Here is a 9651-nt window from a genome sequence, read left to right on the forward strand (position 1 = left end):
ATAATTAATAAATAGTATCACAGAAATGTTGTTGTGTTTTCAGAGTTGGTAGTTTGCAATATAAATATCCGTTTATCTTTGTCGTCTCCATCGGTTTGATTGATAACACGAACTTATTATCACACGTTATCAACATTGAATTATTTTATTGGAGAGAAAGGGAGATGGAGGGAGGGAGTCAGAATCTGTTGAGTGTCTATGATGCAGTTCTGAGTAAATCAACATATTTTTACAATGCTCTATAGATAAATTGTTATTTCCATGTAGAAACAGCTGCTAGCAGTATGTAATAAATCAGAATACAATTTAATCATATGGCATACTAAATTATTACAATCAAAGACAAATTGGTTAGCATCCTCAGTAGAATGTCCATATTCAAACTGATGGTATAAGACAGGAACAAGTACTACATTTACTTGGTATACCGGCCTGCAATATATTTACTTTTTTATTTCCAATAGAATAATAATTTTGGACTATGAATGGATTTTTCAAATACTGGGTATGAAACACTGCCTAATCTCTAAATCTACGTCGAATCATAGATATGGTACACGGACATTCGCTAAAGATTAGTTATTTGCATCAGGGAGGTTATAGGGCGAGCTTTCTGAGACTAAGGGAGGTAACAAAGAATATAGATAACTTGGCGTTAGTTTGTTAGTGATTTTTTTTATACTTTATAGAGGAGTTGTCGTTTTCTAAACGAACGACGACTAGTAAGTGGCTCTAACCGTCTCTTGACGCATAGGGAATACCTGTACTGACATACAATGGTATCCGATTATTCGAGCAGATTCTAACTGTAGTTTTTATCCCAATTTGTCAGCATCAACGACAGAACACCGATCCCAAAAATCAACAATATTAACAAGAAGAGGCCCATTTGTCCTGTATCGCTCACCTGGTTGGATTTGACCAAACGTCAAAATAATGTGCATGTACGTAGCTCTATTTGTCAATCTCGAACAATGCTACATATGGTTATAGTGTGGGATTTCAACTGCTTTAAAGAAATAACAAAGTCCAGACTCTCTAAGGGTGTGAAAAGACCTCAGGGATTGTTTTTACAACATGATTGTGTTTTAACAAACTAAGTCCCTTAAGGTGGGGAAAATCCCTTGGGCCCATTTTTACATCAGAATTGTGTTTATCCCTTAACGTCAAGCGATGCTATACATGGTTATGGGATGGAGGGTCAAAGCAACCATTTAAGCAAAATATGTTCCCCTTCCCCAAGGATGCTTCAGGGTTCAAATCCATTCATAACTTTATGACAAGTAGCGATTTAAAGGAATTACATCTATTTCCCCTATTGGGCCCCGCCCCTCTGGCACCTTGGGGTGCAGAGTCATCATTTATGCAAAATCTGATCCCATTTGGCAGAGGATGTTTCTGACAAAATTTTGCCAAAATCAAATGAGAACTTTTTGACAAGTAGCGATTTAAAGAAAAGAAATGACCTCTATTTCTCCTATTTGGCCCCATCTCTCTGGCCCCTTGGGTGTCAGAATAGGCATTAATGCAAAATCTGTTCCCCTTTCCCCAAGGATGTTTCTGACCAAATTAAGTTCAAATCCATTCAAAACTTTGTGACTAGTAGCGATTTTAAGGAATTGCCTCAATTTTTTCCTGTTGGGCCCCGCATCTCCGGCCCCTTGCAAAATCTGATCCCCTTCTGCCAAGGATGTTTCCAAATTTGGTCAACATCCAATAAGAACTTTTTGACCAGTAGCGATTTGAAGCAAATGTTGACGGACGACGGACAGACGGACAGACGGACGGACGCCGCGCCATGACATAAGCTCACCGGACCTTCGGTCCAGGTGAGCTAAATTTTGGAAGAATTCATGCCTCGTAGTTTACATTTGTTTTCATAGGGTTGATATAAGCTTACGAAACATGCTTACACGCTATGATATATTTTGACATATGTTGTCTTTGTGGCTAATCCATTTACAATTAGCCTCTTAGGTAACTCCAAGGTGAATACTATAAGACTCTTTCATATGTGTATATGTAGGATAGGGACATTCCACCCTCGGGGTCACAAAATGTGGTGAAACCCGAGGCTTGCCGAGGGTTTTACCACATTTTGTGATCCCGAGGGTGGAATATCCCTATCCTACATACACACATAATGAAAGAGTCTTTTTCTCTCATATCATTACCGAATTTCTGGCGAAAGTGTCCCTCAGCCATCCATTTTCTTCAATTTTTTAATTTCTTTATTTGACGTTTTTACTAAATATACTTGTGATATTCTGAAAGATCATACCCTATTTTTGGCAAACAATGTTTGCACACAAATTTCATTCATTTTGTGGTTAAGTGATGAACGAATGAACAATTCGCCGATAAAAATTACCGTAACTTGACCGACTTTTACGTGGCCGTGATCAAATTGTCAACATCAACAATACTGAAAGCCAACGCTGAAATGAGTTTCCCAACTTCACATATAATTTGATTTGCACCTCGACATATTTAATCATTTCACAGAACACACTGTACTTTTAAATGTCAAGTCAAATTTTTTTTTATAAAATACTACGTCACTACATGACGTCACGACTGTCATTGGAATTCCATTCATAGTTCAATGAGAGTGATGTCGATCTCGATCGCCATGACGCGGCGATGTTTCGTGGCTGGTAATTTTAAATTCACTGTGATTTTGGCAACTTCGTGTGTGAACCAGCGAACAGTGACTCTATACGAGTATTCGATCTTTTCTGTGACATAGGATTATATGTGTTTAACCGGTTGTCTTGATGGAATGACGAAGGTAGGTCAGTCGATAGGCTAACGATGATCATATTGAAAGGCTAGGATGGCAGTTAGTTTTCATGGTTACTCTACACAAATATAGACTCTGAGTTACAATTGAAATAAATATTTTTTATATGAACATCGAGGGGTGTCATTTTTACCGAATGTTCGTTCATTTAAGAGCCAATTCCCAACTTCCAAATACACAGGTTACTGAGTAGGCCTAACAGTTACTGACAGTACCGTAGAGTAAACAAATTCCAGGGCCCCCTGCTGACGCAAACGGAACCATTTCATAGGTTGTGACGTTTGACATTTTCTTTTTTATATTTTTTTATGTATGGCTTTTATTTTACTTCCTGTCATTGCCAGGTGATTGTGTGTGTTTACATGTTTTTAATGACAAATGACAAATCTGTCGGGTAGGCAAGTCTGTATTGTACTGTAACTGTTACAACAGGCCTGTAACGTTAGGCGTAGTCTAACTGTTTGTTACAGTAACGGAGTTATATGTTCGCTCAGATGAAATGTCTAATCGTTTAACCGTGTAGCCCTATTGATTTACTGCTGATATGATATATATTTATCTAAGAATGTATGTATTTTTATAGTTAAGTCCAACGTTTCAAAACCGACACCGACGATAAGGACTGTCGGATGTGAACACAAGCAGACGACGTTGTGAGAGTTGTCCCCCTTGAACGCAGATTAATCCGCGCGCGTGAAATGCTATGTAAGATAGATTTATTTTACATAGCTATCTTACATGGGCAAACTCTATCCAACATGGCGAGATATGAGAGAAAAAGGTATCTACGAATTCTACACTTCCATTGCTGAATGCAATATCAATGACATCAACAGTAAGAACATTAGGAGTTTCCTGGATATCTGTTTCAATAGAGAGCCGTAAGTGTCTATACAAAATACGCAAGAGGTATTTCTTTTTTGGAAACTGGATCGGAATAAAGAACAATTACAAATGTTATGGGAAGCATTTACAGAAGTCATACCGCTGTTTTCGCCATCCTTCCAAACCACTAACACCAATTTTCAATAAAATCGGATATTTTTTCTATATTTTGGCAACTAAAAATGCAAAAAACAATGGCAATCACAGCATCAGGATTTGTTTTGTTCATTTTTGAAAATTATGGGTATGCACTTGCGCACCCGCGTATAGGAAGCTACGCCATTGCACAGAACATAGGGACTTGTCACGATTTCCCAAACCACTGTCCATATGTATATATATGTTTTTATAGCGTGTTTGGAATTCATACCAAGTCCCTGTGATACCGACCAATTTGAACTTTTTAGCCCACCATCATCAGATGGTGGGCTATTCAAATCGCCCTGCGTCCGTGGTCCGTCGTCCGTCCGTCCCTCCGTCCGTCCGTCCGTCCGTCCCTCCGTCCGTCCGTAAACAATTCTTGTTATCGCTAATCCTCAGAAAGTACTGAAGGGATCTTTCTCAAATTTCATATGTAGGTTCCCCTTGGTGCCTAGTTATGCATATTGCATTTTGAGACCAATCGGAAAACAACATGGCCGACAGGCAGCCATCTTGGATTTTGACAATTGAAGTTTGTTATCGCTATTTCTCAGAAAGTACTGAAGGGATCTTTCTCAAATTTCATATGTAGGTTTCCCTTGGTGCCTAGTTATGCATATTGCATTTTGAGACAAATCGGAAAACAACATGGCTGACAGGCAGCCATCTTGGATTTTGACAATTGAAGTTTGTTATCGCTATTTCTCAGAAAATAATGAAGGGATCTTTCTCAAATTTCATATGTAGGTTCCCCTTGGTGCCTAGTTATGCATATTGCATTTTGAGACCAATCAAAAAACAACATGGCCGACAGGCAGCCATCTTGGATTTTGACAATTGAAGTTTGTTATCGCTATTTCTCAGAAAGTACTGAAGGGATCTCTCTCAAATTTCATATTTAGGTTCCACTTGGTGCCTAGTTATGCATATTGCATTTTGAAACCAATCGGAAAACAACATGGCCGACAGGCAGCCATCTTGGATTTTGACAATTGAAGATTGTTATCGCTATTTCTCAGAAAGTACTGAAGGGATCTTTCTCAAATTTCATATGTAGGTTCCCCTTGGTGCCTAGTTATGCATATTGCATTTTGAGACCAATCGGAAAACAACATGGCCGACAGGCAGCCATCTTGGATTTTGACAATTGAAGTTTGTTATCGCTTTTTCTCAGAAAGTACTGAAGGGATCTTTCTCAAATTTCATATGTAGGTTCCTCTTGGTGCCTTGTTATGCATATTGCATTTTGAGACCAATCGGAAAACAACATGGCCGACAGGCAGCCATCTTCGATTTTGACAATTGAAGTTTGTTATCGCTATTTCTCAGAAAGTGATGAAGGGATCTTTCTCAAATTTCATATGTAGGTTCCTCTTGTTGCCTAGTTATGCATATTGCATTTTGAGACCAATCGGAAAACAACCTGGACGACAGGCAGCCATCTTGGATTTTGACAATTGAAGTTTGTTATCGCTATTTCTCAGAAAGTACTGAAGGGATCTTTCTCAAATTTCATATGTAGGTTCCCCTTGGTGCCTAGTTATGCATATTGCATTTTGAGACCAATCAGAAAACAATATGGCTGACAGGCAGCCATCTTGGATTTTGACAATTTAAGTTTGTTATCACTATTTCTGAGAAAGTACTGAAGGGATCTTTCTCAAATTTCATATGTAGGTTCCCCTTGGTCCCTTGTATTGCATTTTTGGACCAGTCTGTCCTGAAAACAACCTGGCAAACAAACAGCCATTATCATTAAATCTCAAATTTCTTATATAGCTAGGATTCCCTTGTTTGAAAAGTACTGGAGGGATGTCTCAATTTGCACAGATTAGTAAAATGAAGGGAAAAGTAGAGAAAAGATCAATCCGACATGGAACCTATGAAGATCATTCAATGGTGGGCGCCAAGATCCCTCTGGGATCTCTTGTTTTACATGGGGGTCACCATCTTGTATTGCATTCAGCACCAAAAATTCACCTAAACTTACAACAAAATTTGATTAACTCCCCCTGACAAAAAACAGGCTAGAAAAAAATGAATTTGTTTTCTCTCATATCTCGCCATGTTGGATAGAGTTTGCCCATGTAAGATAGCTATGTAAGATAAATCTATCTTACATAGCATTTCACGCGCGCGGATTAATCTGCGTTCAAGGGGGACAACTCTCACAACGTCGTCTGCTTGTGTTCACATCCGACAGTCCTTATCGTCGGTGTCGGTTTTGAAACGTTGGACTTAACTATAAAAATACATACATTCTTAGATAAATATATATCATATCAGCAGTAAATCAATAGGGCTACACGGTTAAACGATTAGACATTTCATCTGAGCGAACATATAACTCCGTTACTGTAACAAACAGTTAGACTACGCCTAACGTTACAGGCCTGTTGTAACAGTTACAGTACAATACAGACTTGCCTACCCGACAGATTTGTCATTTGTCATTAAAAACATGTAAACACACACAATCACCTGGCAATGACAGGAAGTAAAATAAAAGCCATACATAAAAAAATATAAAAAAGAAAATGTCAAACGTCACAACCTATGAAATGGTTCCGTTTGCGTCAGCAGGGGGCCCTGGAATTTGTTTACTCTACGGTACTGTCAGTAACTGTTAGGCCTACTCAGTAACCTGTGTATTTGGAAGTTGGGAATTGGCTCTTAAATGAACGAACATTCGGTAAAAATGACACCCCTCGATGTTCATATAAAAAATATTTATTTCAATTGTAACTCAGAGTCTATATTTGTGTAGAGTAACCATGAAAACTAACTGCCATCCTAGCCTTTCAATATGATCATCGTTAGCCTATCGACTGACCTACCTTCGTCATTCCATCAAGACAACCGGTTAAACACATATAATCCTATGTCACAGAAAAGATCGAATACTCGTATAGAGTCACTGTTCGCTGGTTCACACACGAAGTTGCCAAAATCACAGTGAATTTAAAATTACCAGCCACGAAACATCGCCGCGTCATGGCGATCGAGATCGACATCACTCTCATTGAACTATGAATGGAATTCCAATGACAGTCGTGACGTCATGTAGTGACGTAGTATTTTATAAAAAAAAATTTGACTTGACATTTAAAAGTACAGTGTGTTCTGTGAAATGATTAAATATGTCGAGGTGCAAATCAAATTATATGTGAAGTTGGGAAACTCATTTCAGCGTTGGCTTTCAGTATTGTTGATAGAACTTCTTTTTCTCGGATGTTGACAATTTGATCACGGCCACGTAAAAGTCGGTCAAGTTACGGTAATTTTTATCGGCGAATTGTTCATTCGTTCATCACTTAACCACAAAATGAATGAAATTTGTGTGCAAACACTGTTTGCCAAAAATAGGGTATGATCTTTCAGAATATCACAAGTATATTTAGTAAAAACGTCAAATAAAGAAATTAAAAAATTGAAGAAAATGGATGGCTGAGGGACACTTTCGCCAGAAATTCGGTAATGATATGAGAGAAAAAGACTCTTTCATTATGTGTGTATGTAGGATAGGGATATTCCACCCTCGGGATCACAAAATGTGGTAAAACCCTCGGCAAGCCTCGGGTTTCACCACATTTTGTGACCCCTCGGGTGCAATGTCCCTATCCTACATATACACATATGAAAGAGTCTTATATTCTATATATTTACATCTACATGTATTGCCCAGCCCACACACACAACTTTGGAAACTTCTCTCATCTGAATATCCAATCAGTAGGTCCCAATGCATTAACCTTCCTATTAAATCTTATATCTGCCCAAACGGGGAAAACCCACAATCTATTTTTGATTTGGTTCTGTGGTCCCTACATGCACTATTAATATAGAGACAGAGGAAGTCAATGCTGAAGTTTCCCTAATCGGAACATATTCACAGGTATACATTCACATCATATACGATTTATATATCAATTAATACAAATCTGACGGTGTCCAAAATTCGATAGCAAACTATTAAAACGGCACACCCATCAATATTTGATGAATCATAAGAATACGATGACGGCAAATTTTGATTAAAGCATCTCTATGTGTTTGCTGATAAATATAAAACATCATCAAATTAACTTCATAATATCTTATGGATCTGTTCAGTTGCGTCAACAATTCCTAAGTAAAATATGCAATAAAATTGAAAGATACAACGTGAGCCAACCCCGCGCGTGCCGATTTACATACTCGGATGATAAACAGAAAATCATAGGATTGTTTATCAAATGCAGAAACGTGTCCCTGCTAATTCATTAAGTGTTTTATGTTCAACTCATCTTTTAATTTTTATTTAACAGACAGACTCAAAATGACTGCAAGTCGCAGATGATGTTTGAACTAGCCCTCTCCTTTGCTTTGCCTTTGCGCCAGCAACCAGTATGTCTAATCGACTTGGGGACTTTTAATGCGTAACTTTGATCGCCAGTTTGCGATTCTTCCCAGAATGCAAGTTTGCGTACATGTATTTGACATATTTCCGCGGCTTATTTACATATAGAGAGTGGAGCACTGCAATACGTATGAGGGTTAATGTTGTATTTATAATTAAACAGAACAAAAATCGTTATGTTTTTAGATAAATTCATTATGTAATAATTTCCCCGTCAGTTCTGTTTGTTTTTCTCGACTGGGTTTTAATTGTAGGTGTCCAACGTCCTTTTCGGGATGTTTTCGTCGGTCCTCGTGTTGTCGCGTGGTCACGTGACCGGCACGAAGAACTACATTAACATTTGGTCGGTAAATATGGCCAGAGCACACGCTTAACGTATTTTGTCGTACAAACAAACGTGAAATACTTGTTCACAATGAATACTGAATAAGAACATCAAATTTCTACAATTTGTTATTCTCTAATGTATGTTATATATATACGTACATAAACGTTGACGTGTACACATACAGATACGGCCAGGGTTATGTGAGGAACCTTTCACAATGAAGTTAGTTTTCGGAACCAAATTGGTTATTATTTACATTCTTCTTGGGAAACAATTGAGGTCGTTCCGGTACTATATTACCTTACAAAACAAAATGGAACGTTATACGATCATAACTCTCACATAATTTCCATTTTTGTAATGGTGTGAAAATCAATGTCCGTCTGTTACAACTTAACAACTTACAAACCAACTTCGTGACAACTGTGAATGGGAGTTATTACTTAATAAATTACAAACCAAATACTTCACAACTGTGAAATGTCAGTTAATACTAAATAGATTACGAACCAAATACGTCACACCTGTGAAATGTTACTATAATAAATCACAAACCAAATACGTCAAAACTCTGAAATGTCTGTAACTACTTAAGAAATTACAAACCAAACACGTCACAAAAGTGTAATGTATGTTACTGCTAAATAAATTTTAAAACAAAATAAGTTACAACTGTGTACAGAGCCCCTTGACTGACATGCTATACACTTATTTTATTTCGTTATATCGAAATAATATTTCGTTATATCGAAATCTAACTTCGTTTTGATCAAAATGTTATTTCGTTATATCGAAATACTATTGCGCTTTATGGAAATAATATTTTGTTACATTGAAATATTGTTTTGTTTTATCGAAATGCTATTTCGTTATATCGAAATGTTATTTTATTTGATTTTGTTAGTTTTAGTTACAAAGCAACTACGCAACAACTGTGAAATGTCTGTTACTACCAATCAAATTAAAAACAAAATACGTGATAACTGTGAAATGTCTCTAAATAATAAATAAATCATAAACAAAAATACGTCACAACTGTGAAATGTATGTTACTACCAATCAAATTAAAAAACAAAATACGTGATAACTGCGAAA

Source organism: Pecten maximus, chromosome 10 (genome assembly GCF_902652985.1).
Source record: "Pecten maximus chromosome 10, xPecMax1.1, whole genome shotgun sequence".
Lineage (NCBI taxonomy): Eukaryota > Metazoa > Mollusca > Bivalvia > Pectinida > Pectinidae > Pecten > Pecten maximus.